Here is a 16268-nt window from a genome sequence, read left to right as displayed (position 1 = left end):
AAGGTGATAGGTGTGACAGTTTCCATTTGCACCTTTTAAAGATGAAATCTGCAGTAGGAGTTAACCGCGTGCATGCCCCCGGCCGCCACAAGGAGTTGCTAGAGCATGATGGGACAAGGACGTCCCAGCCGGCCAATCCCTCCCCTAACCCGGACAATGCTGGGCCAATTGTGCACCACCTCATGGGTCTCCAGGTCACAGCCTGCTGTGACACAGCCAGGGATTGAACCCGGATCTCTAGTGACGCGTCTAGCACTGCAGTGCAGTGCCTTAGACCGCTGCGCCACACAAGGAAAGTCGAGTGACTTCTCTCTGATACCACTAGCTAATTGGTATCTGTGCTCTGCCTCTATATCAGTGAGGCTAGGTTCAAATGACAAAACATTAGGGCAAGAACTTTTGTTCCAATAGGCTATTTAGAGATCGAGCCATCCTAACAAGAAATGGGTTAAAATGTCATAGCCTAATTGCTGAAGACAATGACCCCATTGCACCACTTGGTGGCTGCTGTATGATGTCACTGTGTCTGGGCTTCATTAAGGTACAGTTGATCATTGTTAGCTGCTTGGTGAGTTGTGGTGTATTGTATCACAGCACCTAAGGCTTCCAGAAGCCTGCTGGGTCCTGTGAGCTGTGGACACTGTTGAACCATTTTTTTCTTAGCAGAGTTTCTTAGCCTTATCCTTTCTCTCAACATTTAAGCTAAGGGATAAGTACTGCTAATTCTGTCAAGGGTAACAATTGATCTGAATCAAGGTTTTTATGCCTCTTGTAGTTTACAGCGGGAGGCCCGCGGTATACAGCGGGAGGCCCGCGGTACACAGCGGGAGGCCCGCGGTACACAGCGGGAGGCCCGCGGTACACAGCGGGAGGCCCGCGGTGCACAGCGGGAGGCCCGCGGTACACAGCGGGAGGCCCGCGGTACACAGCGGTAGGCCCGCAGTGCACAGCGGGAGGCCCGCAGTACACAGCGGTAGGCCCGCAGTATACAGCGGGAGGCCTATTTATTATAAACCTACATCTTCTAAATTGAATCCCTATTTGCCGGCGGTTAACCGGTGTCTCCGTCTGTGGACAGTGTTGTATAGTTGAACTGTATTTGTCTCTCTCATTCATTTTTTGGTTCTTCTCCCCAAGTGATGATGTGCCTGACGGTGGTGTGAAAAACTAGGGTTGGGTAACGTGATGCTTCAGTGGACTTGAATGCCTCAATCATATTGTCTGTGTCTGTCAAGCAACGATTTGGGTTTATTCGGTGTATCAATTCAAAATGTGGTTTACTTTTGCCTTACTTAATCTAGGGACAACTTTGCAGTCTCTGCATAGATTGAGGCCTCATCCTGGCATAGGCCTAACCTAAAGCTATGTTCATTCCCTGCTAACTCACTTTTTAGTATGGAAAAATGGCCCATTTCCTGTTTTACAAGAAAATAGGCCTACAGGAAGGCTCTATAGCTTAGTGACGGTGGTGGTATGGGGGTCTCCCAAATGACACACCATTTCCTATAAAGTACACTATTTTTGTTAAGTTAGTTTGTTATTAGGATCCCCAATAGCTGTCGGTCATGCAGCAGCTCCTCTTCCTGGGGTCCACATAAAACACGACATAATACAAAACACTGATAGATAACAACAGCTCAAGGACAGATAACAACAGCTCAAGGACAGAGCTACAAACATTTAAAATCAAATAAAAAGTCCTGTAACCACAACACTAAGGCCTATCTACAGTATTCACTGTCAGTGATATACACGCCGATATAAATATAATCAATCATATCCACGTATATCATACATGTCAACATCTAAACAAGTTATTTGGTGAGATAGGGGAGAGGCGTTGTGTCATGAGGTACTGTTTAATATTTTTTTTTAATTTACAAATTGGATTGTTTTCCTGGAGTAAATTCAGCTGGAAGGGAGTTCTGTGTAACCATGGCTCTATATAACACTGTACGTTGCCTTACATTTGTTTTGGATTTGGGGACTGTGAAGAGACCCCTAGTAACATGTCTGGTGGGGACTGTGAAGAGACCCCTAGTAACATGTCTGGTGGGGACTGTGAAGAGACCCCTGGTGACATGTCTGGTGGGGACTGTGAAGAGACCCCTGGTAACATGTCTGGTGGGGACTGTGAAGAGACCCCTGGGGACATGTCTGGTGGGGACTGTGAAGAGACCCCTGGTGACATGTCTGGTGGGGACTGTGAAGAGACCCCTGGTGACATGTCTGGTGGGGACTGTGAAGAGACCCCTGGTGACATGTCTGGTGGGGACTGTGAAGAGACCCCTGGGAACATGTCTGGTGGGGACTGTGAAGAGACCCCTGGTGACATGTCTGGTGGGGACTGTGAAGAGACCCCTGGTGACATGTCTGGTGGGGACTGTGAAGAGACCCCTGGTGACATGTCTGGTGGGGACTGTGAAGAGACCCCTGGTGACATGTCTGGTGGGGACTGTGAAGAGACCCCTGGGGACATGTCTGGTGGGGACTGTGAAGAGACCCCTGGTGACATGTCTGGTGGGGACTGTGAAGAGACCCCTGGGGACATGTCTGGTGGGGACTGTGAAGAGACCCCTGGTGACATGTCTGGTGGGGACTGTGAAGAGACCCCTGGGGACATGTCTGGTGGGGACTGTGAAGAGACCCCTGGTGACATGTCTGGTGGGGACTGTGAAGAGACCCCTGGTGACATGTCTGGTGGGGACTGTGAAGAGACCCCTGGTGACATGTCTGGTGGGGACTGTGAAGAGACCCCTGGTGACATGTCTGGTGGGGACTGTGAAGAGACCCCTGGTAACATGTCTGGTGGGGACTGTGAAGAGACCCCTGGTGACATGTCTGGTGGGGACTGTGAAGAGACCCCTGGTGACATGTCTGGTGGGGACTGTGAAGAGACCCCTGGTGACATGTCTGGTGGGGACTGTGAAGAGACCCCTGGGAACATGTCTGGTGGGGACTGTGAAGAGACCCCTGGTAACATGTCTGGTGGGGACTGTGAAGAGACCCCTGGTAACATGTCTGGTGGGGTGTGTCTTTCTGAATTCAGTTGTTTATACAAACAATTTGGGATTTTCAACACGGTGATATTTCTCAGAATTGTCCAGAGCCTGTTCTAAAGTAGTGCACTATATAGGGATATAGGGTGATATTTAGGATACAACCATGGGTGAAGAGTGAACAGGTTCATCCTGTGTGGCCACATAAGCTCAGATCGATCCCTGCTGCCTCCACCCACCTCAGTAATGCAATGTGTCAACACAATGAAACGCAATGTGTCAACGCAATGAAACACAATGTGTCAACACAATGAAACGCAATGTGTCAACACAATGAAACACAATGTGTCAACGCAATGAAACGCAATGTGTCAACATAATGAAACGCAATGTGTCAACGCAATGAAACGCAATGTGTCAACGCAATGAAACACTGTCAACACAATGAAACGTAATGTGTCAACACAATGTGGCACTTATTTCCGTATTGAACACATCACACAATGAATGTAGCCTCCTCTACAGTACAGTGGTGATTCTAGAAGCATGGTATACACACTGTTTTAGTCTAAATTAGATACCTAGTTTCTCAACATTTTGGTCACAGTCTTTTCCAATGTATCAGATCTAGGCTATTTCTTTATATTTCTTTACCCACATGTGTCCTTAAAAAAGGTCAAAGTGCAATACAAGGCTAGAATGAGTACTTTAGGAAAGTTGACTGTAGCCTAATCTATTCGGTCTCCTTGCTTTGCAGTGTAATCAATGTTTCTTCAGGACATTGATCTAGTCACAATTAACGTATCTACAGTTTGTAATGAGTGTCCTGCTAGAGCCTGACCAATCAATGCCCACGTAGCAGCAGCTCTACGAGCCTTTCAGCTGATACAGCACAGACCTTTAAAGTCCCTTTTCATCATCTAGTAAGTAGCTTTGCTAGACTACACTATAGAAATAGCCTAAAAGTACACTCAACATGGCCGCCGGCCTGGCCCACCTGTCACGAAACATTGACTTGAGTGAGAATGACCCTTCTGGAAATTCTATTTCTATGACCTCACACCAAGTTAGATTCTATCTCCCTCTGTGCCGTTGATGAATGGAACACATTCCAATCATCTGAGTAATCTTAATGGGGGAATCAGCAGTGTGGTGTTAATAGGATCTAGTTATGTTGATATGCATTCTGTAGGCAGCCAGGGCTATTCCTGTTTGAGCCATGTTGACAAGTCATATAAGGCTAGTTAATACTTTAGTCTGCACACACAGAAACCTGACGTTGCATTTGTGCGGCAGAAGCCAGTCAGAAGACTGGTCAATCTTTTACTAATTCATAAACCTCCCATTGCTCAGATCCCTTGTAAAAAGCTGTGGAAGCAGTTTGTAGTGATCCTGATTGTGTTGCTGTTGTATTGAAACCATGCAAAGCTGCTTGTGGTTGTCAGTGTTAACAGTGTTTCTACCAGACTCCTCTGTGTGCTTCATAAAGCTCTGTTTTGAAATGCCCACATCCCAGCCAGGCATTTATTCTTCCTCTCTCTTTCTCTATTTCTGTCTCCCGCTCTTTCTCTATTTCTCTCTCTCTCTTATTCTCTATTTCTCTCTTTCTCTCTTTCTCTATTTCTGTCTCCCGCTCTTTCTCTCTATTTCTCTATTTCTCTCTCTCTCTTTCTCTATTTCTCTCTCTCTCTCTTTCTCTATTTCTTTCTCTCTCTCTTTTTCTCTCTCTCTATTTCTTTCTCTCTTTTTCTCTCTCTATTTCTTTCTCTCTCTTTTTCTCTCTCTTTTTCTCTCTCTTTTTCTCTCTCTCTCTCTCTCTCTCTCTCTCTCTCTCTCTTTCTCTCTATTTCTCTTTCTCTCTCTCTATTTCTCTCTCTCTCTCTCTCTCTCTTTTTTTCTTTCTCTCTCTCTCTATTTCTTTCTCTCTTTCTCTCTCTCTCTTTTTCTCTCTCTCTCTTTTTCTCTCTCTCTCTCTTTCTCTTTCTCTATTTCTCTCTCTCTATTTCTCTCTCTTTTTCTCTATTTCTCTCTCTATTTCTCTCTCTATTTCTCTCTCTATTTCTCTCTCTATTTCTCTCTCTATTTCTCTCTCTCTCTCTCTCTCTCTCTCTCTCTCTCTCTCTCTCTCTCTCTCTCTCTCTCTCTCGCTCTCAATTCAATTCAATTCAAAGGGCTTTATTGGCTTGGGAAACATGTTTATATTGCCAAAGCAAGTGAAATAGATAATAAACAAAAGTGAAATAAACCATATTTTTCTATAAACAATATTTACAATGGTGTTTGTTCTTCACTGGTTGACCGTTTCTTGTGGCAACAGGTCACAGATCCTGATGCTGTGATGGCACACTGTGGTATTTCACCCAGTAGATATGGGAGTTTATTAAAATCAGGTTTGTTTTCTAATTCTTTGTGGATATGTGTAATCTGAGGGAAATATGTGTCTCTAATAAGGTCATACATTTGGCAGGAGGTTAGGAAGTGCAGCTCAGTTTTCAACTCATTTTCTGGATTTTGATAATTAGCGGGTTTTGGCCTAATTCTGCTCTCTGTCTGTCTGTCTGTCTGTCTGTCTGTCTGTCTGTCTGTCTGTCTGTCTGTCTGTCTGTCTGTCTGTCTGTCTGTCTGTCTGTCTGTCTGTCTGTCTGTCTGTCTGTCTGTCTCTGTCTCTGTCTCTGTCTCTGTCTCTGTCTCTCTCTCTCTCCTTGTCTGTATGTTTCTCTCTCTCTCTTTGTCTCTCTGTCTCTGTGCCGTTGATGAATGGAACACATTCCAATCATCTGAGTAATCTTAATGGGGGAATCAGCAGTGTGGTGTTAATAGGATCTAGTTATGTTGATATGAACTACAACTACCGTCACAGAATATCAAATAATAATGTAAATAATAATCATACAACATTTAAATAATAACAATAAAATGGTAACAGTCAATAGGAGAAATATAATAAATATAAACATGTAAAATGAAACTATAACTAACTTATAACTAAATAACAGTAATCTTCACCATTACATCAGTACAACAACTACCACCATCATTACTGCTACCACCACCATCATTACATCAGTACAACAACTACCATCATCATTACTGCTACCACCACCATCATTACATCAGTACAACAACTACCACCATCATTACTACTACTACCACCACCATTACATCAGTACAACAACTACCACCATCATTACTACTACTACCACCACCATTACATCAGTACAACAACTACCACCATCATTAGTACTACTACCATCATCATTACTACTACTACCACCACCATTACATCAGTACTACCACCACCACCATCATTACTACCACCACCATCATTACATCAGTACAACAACCATCATCATCATTACTACTACGACTACCACCACCATCATTACATCAGTACAACAACCACCATCATCATTACTACTACCACCACCACCACCATCATTACTACTACCACCACCATCATTACTACCACCACCACCATCATTACTACAACCACCATCATCATTACTACTACTACCACCACCATCATTACTACAACCACCATCATCATTACTACCACCACCACCATCATTACATCAGTACTACAACTACCACCATCATTACTACTACCACCATCATTACATCAGTACTACAACTACCATCATCATTACTACTACCACCACCATCATTACATCAGCACTACAACTACCATCATCATTACTACCACCACCATCATTACTACTACCACCATCATCACTACTACTACTACCACCATCATTACATCAGTACTACAACTACCATCATTACATCAGTACTACAACCACCAGCATCAATACTACAACTACCACCATCATTACATCAGTACTACAACTACCATCATCATTACTACAACTACCACCATCATTACATCAGTACTACAACTACCATCATCATTACTACTACCACCACCATCATTACATCAGTACTACTACTACCATCATCATTACTACAACTACCACCATCATTACATCAGTACTACAACTACCACCATCATTACTACTACCACCACCATCATTACATCAGTACTACTACTACCATCATCATTACTACTACCACCACCATCATCACTACTACCACCGCCATCATTACTACTACTACCATCATCATTACCACCACCACCATCGTTACATCAGTACTACAACTACCATCATCATCACTACTACTACCACCATCATCATCACTACTACTACCACCACCATCACTACTACCACCACCATCATTACATCACTACTACTACCACCACCACCATCATTACTACCACCACCATCATTACATCACTACTACTTCCACTATCACTACTACCACCACCACCATCATTACTACCACCACCATCATTACATCACTACTACTACCACCACCATCACTACTACCACCACCACCATCATTACTACCACCACCATCATTACATCACTACTACTACCACCACCACCATCACTACTACCACCACCACCATCATTACTACCACCACCATCATTACATCACTACTACTACCACCACCACCATCACTACTACCACCACCACCATCATTACTACCACCACCATCATTACATCACTACTACTACCACCACCACCATCATTACTACCACCACCATCATTACATCAGTACTACAACTACCATCATCATTACTACAACTACCATCATCATCACTGCTACCACCACCATCATTACATCAGTACTACAACTACCATCATCATTACTACTACCACCACCATCATTACATCAGTACTACAACTACCACCATCATTACTACCACCACCATCATTACATCAGTACTACAACTACCACCATCATGACTACCACCACTATCATTACATCAGTACTACAACTACCACCATCATTACTACTACCACCACCATCATTACATCATTACTACCACCACCACCATCATTACTACAACTACCATCATCATTACTACTACCACCACCATCGTTACATCAGTACTACAACTACCATCATCATTACTACTACCACCATCATCATTACATCAGTACTACAACTACCATCATCATTTCTATTACTACCACCACCATCATTACATCAGTACTACAACTACCATCATCATCATTACTACTACCACCACCACCACCATTATCATTACTACCACCATCATCATTACTACTACCACCACCATCATTACTACTACTACCACCATCATTACTACTATGACCACCATCACTACTACTACGACCACCACCATTACATCAGTACTACAACTACCATCATCATTACTACCACCACCACCATCATTACTACCACCACCACCACCATCATTACTACCACCACCACCACCATCATTACTACCACCACCACCACCATCATTACTACCACCACCACCACCATCATTACTACCACCACCACCACCATCATTACTACCACCACCACCACCATCATTACTACCACCACCACCACCATCATTACTACTACCACCACCACCATCATTACTACTACCACCACCACCATCATTACTACTACCACCACCACCACCATCATTACTACCACCGCCACCATCATTACTACCACCACCACCATCATTACTACTACCACCACCATCATTACATCAGTACTACTACTACTACCATCATCATTACTACCACCGCGACCATCATTACTACTACCACCACCATTACATCAGTATTACAACTACCATCATCATTACTACTACCACCATCATTACATCAGTACTACAACCACCATCATCATTACTACTATGACTACCACCACCATCATTACATCAGTACTACAACCACCATCATCATTACTACTATGACTACCACCACCATCATTACATCAGTACTACTACTACCATCATCATTACAATCACCACCTCCACCACCATAATTAAAGTGCTCTCATTACCACTATCACCACCATCATTACAACAGTACTACTACTACCATCATCATTACTACTACCACCATCATTACATCAGTACTACAACTACCATCATCATTACTACTACCACCATCATTACATCAGTACTACTACTACCATCATCATTACTACCACCACCATCATTACATCAGTACTACTACTACCATCATTATTACTACTACCACCTTCATTACATCAGTACTACTACTACCATCATCATTACTACTACCACCATCATTACATCAGTACTACTACTACCATCATTATTACTACTACCACCTTCATTACATCAGTACTACTACTACCATCATCATTACTACTACTACCTTCATTACATCAGTACTACAACTACCATCATCATTACTACTACCACCTTCATTACATCAGTACTACTACTACCATCATCATTACTACCACCACCATCATTACATCAGTACTACTACTACCATCATCATTACTACTACCACCTTCATTACATCAGTACTACTACTACCATCATCATTACTACAGTACTACTACTACCATCATCATTACTACTACCACCATCATTACATCAGTACTACTACTACCATCATCATTACTACTACCACCATCATTACATCAGTACTACTACTACCATCATCATTACTACCACCACCATCATTAAATCAGTACTACAACTACTATCATCATTACTACTACCAGCACCATCATTACATCAGTACTACTACCACCATCATCATTACTACTACCACCACCACCACCATAATTAAAGTGCTCTCATTACCATCACCCTACTACCCGTACCACTACTATTTGGCAAATACATATTTGGCTGCAAGAGGAGCCCATGAGTATTTTTAGTTTTTCCTCTGTGTTTAATAAATTAAAATTTGGAATACATATAGTCGTTTCTGTGAATAATGAATCTCTTTGTGAGGAATATTTCTCACAGTACAGGAGAAAGTGCATCTCTGTCTCTACCTCCCCTGTCGTGCAGTGACCACGTACACGCTCCTCTTTGGGCAGCCATGTCTTTTTATGTCTGCCGGTTTCTATTGCCAATCGGTGGTCACTCAGCCTGTACTTGGTAAGAATCTGTCTCTGTCTCTCTCTGCAGGCCTTTACTTGGTAAGGATCTCTCTCTGTCTCTCTCTGTCTCTCTCTGTCTCTCTCTGTCAGCCTGTACTTGGTAAGAATCTGTCTCTGTCTCTCTCTGTCTCTCTCTGTCAGCCTGTACTTGGTAAGGATCTGTCTCTGTCTCTCTCTGTCTCTCTCTGTCAGCCTGTACTTGGTAAGGATCTGTCTCTGTCTCTCTCTGTCTCTCTCTGTCAGCCTGTACTTGGTAAAGATCTGTCTCTCTCTCTGTCAGCCTGTACTTGGTAAGGATCTGTCTCTGTCTCTCTCTGTCAGCCTGTACTTGGTAAGGATCTGTCTCTGTCTCTCTCTCTCTCTCTCTGTCAGCCTGTACTTGGTAAGGATCTGTCTCTGTCTCTCTCTGTCAGCCTGTACTTGGTAAGGATCTGTCTCTGTCTCTCTCTCTCTCTCTCTGTCAGCCTGTACTTGGTAAAGATCTGTCTCTCTCTCTGTCAGCCTGTACTTGGTAAGGATCTGTCTCTGTCTCTCTCTGTCAGCCTGTACTTGGTAAGGATCTGTCTCTGTCTCTCTCTGTCAGCCTGTACTTGGTAAGGATCTGTCTCTGTCTCTCTCTGTCAGCCTGTACTTGGTAAGGATCTGTCTCTGTCTCTCTCTGTCAGCCTGTACTTGATATGGATCTGTCTCTGTCTCTCTCTGTCAGCCTGTACTTGGTAAGGATCTGTCTCTGTCTCTCTCTGTCAGCCTGTACTTGATATGGATCTGTCTCTGTCTCTCTCTGTCAGCCTGTACTTGGTAAGGATCTGTCTCTGTCTCTCTCTGTCTCTCTCTGTCAGCCTGTACTTGGTAAGGATCTGTCTCTGTCTCTCTCTGTCAGCCTGTACTTGGTAAGGATCTGTCTCTGTCTCTCTCTGTCAGCCTGTACTTGGTAAGGATCTGTCTCTGTCTCTCTCTGTCAGCCTGTACTTGGTAAGGATCTGTCTCTGTCAGCCTGTACTTGGTAAGGATCTCTGCTTCATATCTCTGACAGAGTAGAGATAATCAGCCAATTCATATTCTCTGGTTAGTCGGCTTTGAGATTTTGTTTCGTTTTTCCAATGTTGTAAATATGAGTCCTTTGATTGGTTCATGATTTAGTTTATTGGAATTGTTTCTTTTGAAGCAGTGCTGGTGTCAGCTTGGATGGTGAGGTCCAACACCAGCTGACTGAGAGGGCTCGTGTAACCATGTAGTCTGAGAGTAAGTGTTTAATAAATAAACGGTACATTAAACAAGAAACACAAACAACGCACCGACATGAAACAGAGTCAATAACACCTGAGGAAAGAGCCAAGGGGAGGGACAGATATAGAGAAGATAATCAAGGAGGTGATGGAGTCCAGGTGAGGGTGACAGGTGATGATGGTGACAGGTGTGTGGGATAATCAGCAGTCTGGTGACCTAGAGGCCGGAGAGGGAGTACACCTTGCAGCTCCTTCCTGGACTCAGCTCTTGCTCTGTCTCTCTATCTGTTCATCACACTGTACCATACATTCTCTGTTCCATGGATAGAAGATGATGGTGGGTCATCAACGCAGCAGTAAATGATATGCAAATTCATTCATCCTACATTGTAAAGATGCCACTGACTGTTTTTGCCTTGTTCATCATCAAACTATTTCCAGACTCGAAGGAAGGAAGGCTGGCTGGCTGGCTGATAGGGGAGGTGGTGTAGAGGAGAGGGCAGTAATAATAAAGGAAGAACTAAACCCTGCTTGGCACATTGCTGGTTATCATGGTTGTCAGGTCAGGTGTGACTGAACCCCCTGATGCTGGACTGCAGGGGACTAACATGAGAAGTTAAGGGTTTAGGTTGGACTCCCAAACGTTATGTTCTGTAACCAACTCACACTGGCCGGTGACAGTTATTACCCATTGAAAACTATTGGACGTATGTGTTTGTCTCTGTCTGATTACCTGCTGGACGTGATGGGGTAAATGGTTCTCTCCATCACACTGTACCTCCTGTGAATGGAGCCGCTAGCTGTGTGGGTGTGTGTGTGTGTGTGTGTGTGTGTGTGTGTGTGTGTGTGTGTGTGTGTGTGTGTGTGTGTGTGTGTGTGTGTGTGTGTGTGTGTGTGTGTGTGTGTGTGTGTGTGTGTGTGTGTGTGTGTGTGTGTGTGTGTGTTGGCAGCTGTAATCAGTCAGTCGTGGAGCTCACAGACCAGAGCGATTACGGGACTCCGCTGCCTGTTCTGCTTCTCTCTGCTCTCCTCCTGTTCTGCTTCTCTCTGCTCTCCTCCTGTTCTGCTTCTCTCTGCTCTCCTCCTGTTCTGCTTCTCTCTGCTCTCCTCCTGTTCTGCTTCTCTCTGCTCTCCTCCTGTTCTGCTTCTCTCTGCTCTCCTCCTGTTCTGCTTCTCTCTGCTCTCCTCCTGTACTGCTTCTCTCTGCTCTCCTCCTGTACTGCTTCTCTCTGCTCTCCTCCTGTTCTGCTTCTCTCTGCTCTCCTCCTGTTCTGCTTCTCTCTGCTCTCCTCCTGTACTGCTTCTCTCTGCTCTCCTCCTGTACTGCTTCTCTCTGCTCTCCTCCTGTTCTGCTTCTCTCTGCTCTCCTCCTGTTCTGCTTCTCTCTGCTCTCCTCCTGTTCTGCTTCTCTCTGCTCTCCTCCTGTTCTGCTTCTCTCTGCTCTCCTCCTGTTCTGCTTCTCTCTGCTCTCCTCCTGTTCTGCTTCTCTCTGCTCTCCTCCTGTTCTGCTTCTCTCTGCTCTCCTCCTGTTCTGCTTCTCTCTGCTCTCCTCCTATTCTGCTTCTCTCTGCTCTCCTCCTGTGCTGCTGTTGACTCTCCACACAGCAGAGGCAGAGTGGCCAACTGGTGTGTCACAACTGTGACGTTTTTCTCAGCTCAGACCTTGGATCGTGGGAGTTCTCGCTCTGTCAACTAAATGACATAAATGAGTCATTTTGATTATTGGATGGAATAGGCTATTATAATGTGTAGTATACAACACAATGGAAGGTGTTGATGAGTGATCTTTGACCTCTGTGTTTCCAGGTAGAGATTCCCCACACATCCTGAGACTGTCATTGTGACCCTGGGCTGCAGAGGGACACGAGGACAGTGCAGCACAAGGTAATGATCACGTGACAGGGTCACTGTGCTGCCCTGACTACTGTAACCAGGCTAGTAATGATCACGTGACAGGGTCACTGTGCTGCCCTGACTACTGTAACCAGGCTAGTAACACAGTGTACTGGATAACCCCATTGGACAGCAGCTCTGTGTCAGATGGGACCTAGTGTACAGTCCGCTGGTCTTGGACAGGATTGCTGTTATATTACCTGGAGCATGGAGATGGAGTGAATGTCCTTGACATTTAATGGGAATTGTCTTCTTGTCATTTTTTATATTGTACACTGAACAAAAATATAAACGCAACATTCAATAATTTCAAAGATTTTGCTAAGTTACGTTTAATATAAGGAAATCAGTCAATTGAAATAGATGAATTGGGCCCTAATCTATGGATTTCACATGACTGGGAATACAGATATGCATCTGTTGGTCACAGATACCTTTAAAAATAGGTAGGGACGTGGATCAGGAAACCAGTCAGTATCTGGTGTGACCACCATTTCCCTCATGCAGCACGACACATCTCCTTAACATAGAGTGGATCAGGCTGTTGATTGTGGCCTGGGGCTGTGCATTATCATGCTGAAACATGAGGTGATGGTGGTGGATGAATGGCACTACAATGGGCCTCAGGATCTCGTCACGGTATCTCTGTGCATTCAAATTGCCATCGATAAAATTAAATTGTGTTCATTGTCAATATCTTATGCCTGCCCATACCATAACCCCACCGCCACCATGGGGCACTCTGTTCACAACATTGACATCAGCAAACCGCTCGCACACACAACAGGACGCGTCCATGAAGAGCTCCAGTGGCAATCAAAGAGAATCATTTTCCCACTGAAGTCGTTTTGGACACCGAACTGCAGTCTGGTCAAGACCCTGGTGAGGACGACGAGCACGCAGATGAGCTTCCCTGAGACGGTTTCTGATAGCTGGTGCTGAAATTATTCAGTTGTGCAAACCCACAATTTCATCAGTTGTCCGGGTGGCAGGTCTCAGACGATCCCGCAGGTGAAGAAGCCGGATGTGGAGGTCCTGGGTTGGCGTGGTTACACGTGGTCTGTGATTGTGAGGCCGGTTGGATGTACTGCCATATTCTCTAAAATTATGTTGGAGGTGGCTTTTGGTAGAGAAATGAACATTAAATTCTCTGGCAACAACTCTGGTGGACATTCCTGCAGTCTGCATGCCAATTGCCAGCTCCCTCAAAACTTGAGACATCTGTGGCATTGTGTTGTGTGTGTGTGACAAAAATGCACATTTAAGAGTGGCATTTTATTGTCCCCATCACAATGTGCACAAGGTTCACCTGTGTAATGATCATGCTGTTTAATCTGATTATTGATATGCCACACCTGTCAGGTGGATGGATTATCTTGGCAAAGGAGAAATGCTCACTAACAGGGATGTAAACAAATTTATGCACAAAGTTTGAGAAATACGTTTTTTGTGCGTATGGAACATTTCTGGGATCTTTTATTTTAGCTCATGAAACATAGAACCAACACTTTACATGTTGCATTATATTTTTGTTCAGTACAGTTCAATAACCCAGTGAAACTAAAGTGTATATGAAACCATTATTCCAGGCGGTGTTATAGCTAGCAAGATGAGAGACCGGGAGACCGTCAGGAGGGGTGAGGGAAACTGGGGGGGCAACCAGGAGGGAGTCCCCTCAGTGTGGTGCATAATGCTGGGGGCTGAGAACACCGAGTGGCTCACTGTGAGTCCTGCGGAAAACAAGCAGCACCCCTGCCTGGGTGTGTGGGTGTGTGTGGGTGTGTGAGCTTTTCATGTTCTACCTCTGACTCAGCAGCAAGGCCACTGACCTTTCTGTCCTCACCAGTCACCCACATTCAAGTACACACACACACACACACACACACACACACACACACACACACACACACACACACACACACACACACACACACACACACACACTGAGTGGATAAGACGTGTGTGTGTATATGTGTGGTCCTTAATTTACCATATTAGATTAGATAGCCTATTTTACTCTACAAGAAAATCAGACTGCCAATTTAGCCCTAACGACACGCAGCCGTTTATATTTTGGTTATTTAGGCGCTCCTCTTATCCAGAGCGTACATTTACATTCGTACTGGTCCCCCGTGGGATTTGAACACATAACCCTGGCATTGCAAGAGCTATTCTCTACCAACTGATCCACACGGGACCCTTTAGTCACTTTCATGAGAAGTAGCCCAGAATGCATTATGTTTTAACATACCCTTCTGTAGTCTCCCAATAAGGCTGCAGTTTCTATATTAAATGATGCACCGGTCTGTGACATGTTTATGCTTCTCCATCGTTAGTGTTTACCAAGCAGTGTGTCAGTCAGTCAGTCAGAGCACCAGCCTTTGAGTGCGTCTGCTGCAGATAACCTAGCAGTTAAGGCATTGGGCCAGTAACCGAAGGTCGCTGGATCGAATTCCCCAAAAATCTGTCTGTGCCCTTGAGCAAGGTGTTTAACCCTAAGTCACTCTGTATCAGAATGTCTGCTAAAATGTGTAAATGTTTATGTCTTGTACAGTAACCAATAGACCCCAAAGGGCCCTGGTCAATAGACCCCATAGGGCCCTGGTCAATAGACCCCATAGGGCCCTGGTTAATAGACCACATAGGGCCCTGGTCAATAGACCCCTTTAGGCGCTGGTCAATAGACCCCTTTAGGCCCTGGTCAATAGACCCCATAGGGCCTATGTGGTCAATAGACTCCTTTAGGCCCTGGTCAATAGACCCCATAGGGCGCTGGTCAATAGACCCCATAGGGCGCTGGTCAATAGACCCCATAGGGCCCTGGTCAATAGACCCCATAGGGCCCTGGTCAAAAGTAGTGCACTATAGGAAATAAAGTGTCATATGGGATCTAACTTTGGTGTGTCGACCTGCAACTTGTTCCCAGGCTGAACCTGGATATTTACCCCTCACCCTTTCCAAAGGCTGTCTGTCTCTGATTATAAAGACAGGAAAGGCTGAACAGGTTGCCTGGCTACGCAAACTCCTTGCTTCGGACAAACGCTACGCCACGCCAACAGACGATAGTTTCTTCTCCTCAATGAGTCTGGATCTGAGAACCTCCCCTATGATTTCTAGAACACATTTACATTACATTTACGTCATTTAGCAGACGCTCTTATCCAGAGCGACTTACAAATTGGTGCATTCACC

The 16268-nt window shown here is 44.7% G+C and overlaps 1 protein-coding gene across 8 annotated transcripts in view; it reads left to right on the top strand.

Moving 5' to 3' along the window:
- The window catches only part of strbp (spermatid perinuclear RNA binding protein), a 184504-nt gene that overhangs the window by 51493 nt on the left and 116743 nt on the right, over nucleotides 1-16268 (top strand). For all 8 annotated transcript variants that reach the window (XM_045692186.1, XM_045692188.1, XM_045692191.1 and 5 more), the window contains exon 2: nucleotides 12990-13067. The gene's annotated coding sequence lies outside the window, so the exon portion shown is untranslated. The remainder of the gene's footprint in view (nucleotides 1-12989; nucleotides 13068-16268) is intronic.

This window comes from Salmo salar, chromosome ssa13 (assembly GCF_905237065.1).
Source record: "Salmo salar chromosome ssa13, Ssal_v3.1, whole genome shotgun sequence".
Classification (NCBI taxonomy): Eukaryota; Metazoa; Chordata; class Actinopteri; order Salmoniformes; family Salmonidae; genus Salmo; species Salmo salar.
This window is presented reverse-complemented; position numbering and strand designations above follow the sequence as displayed.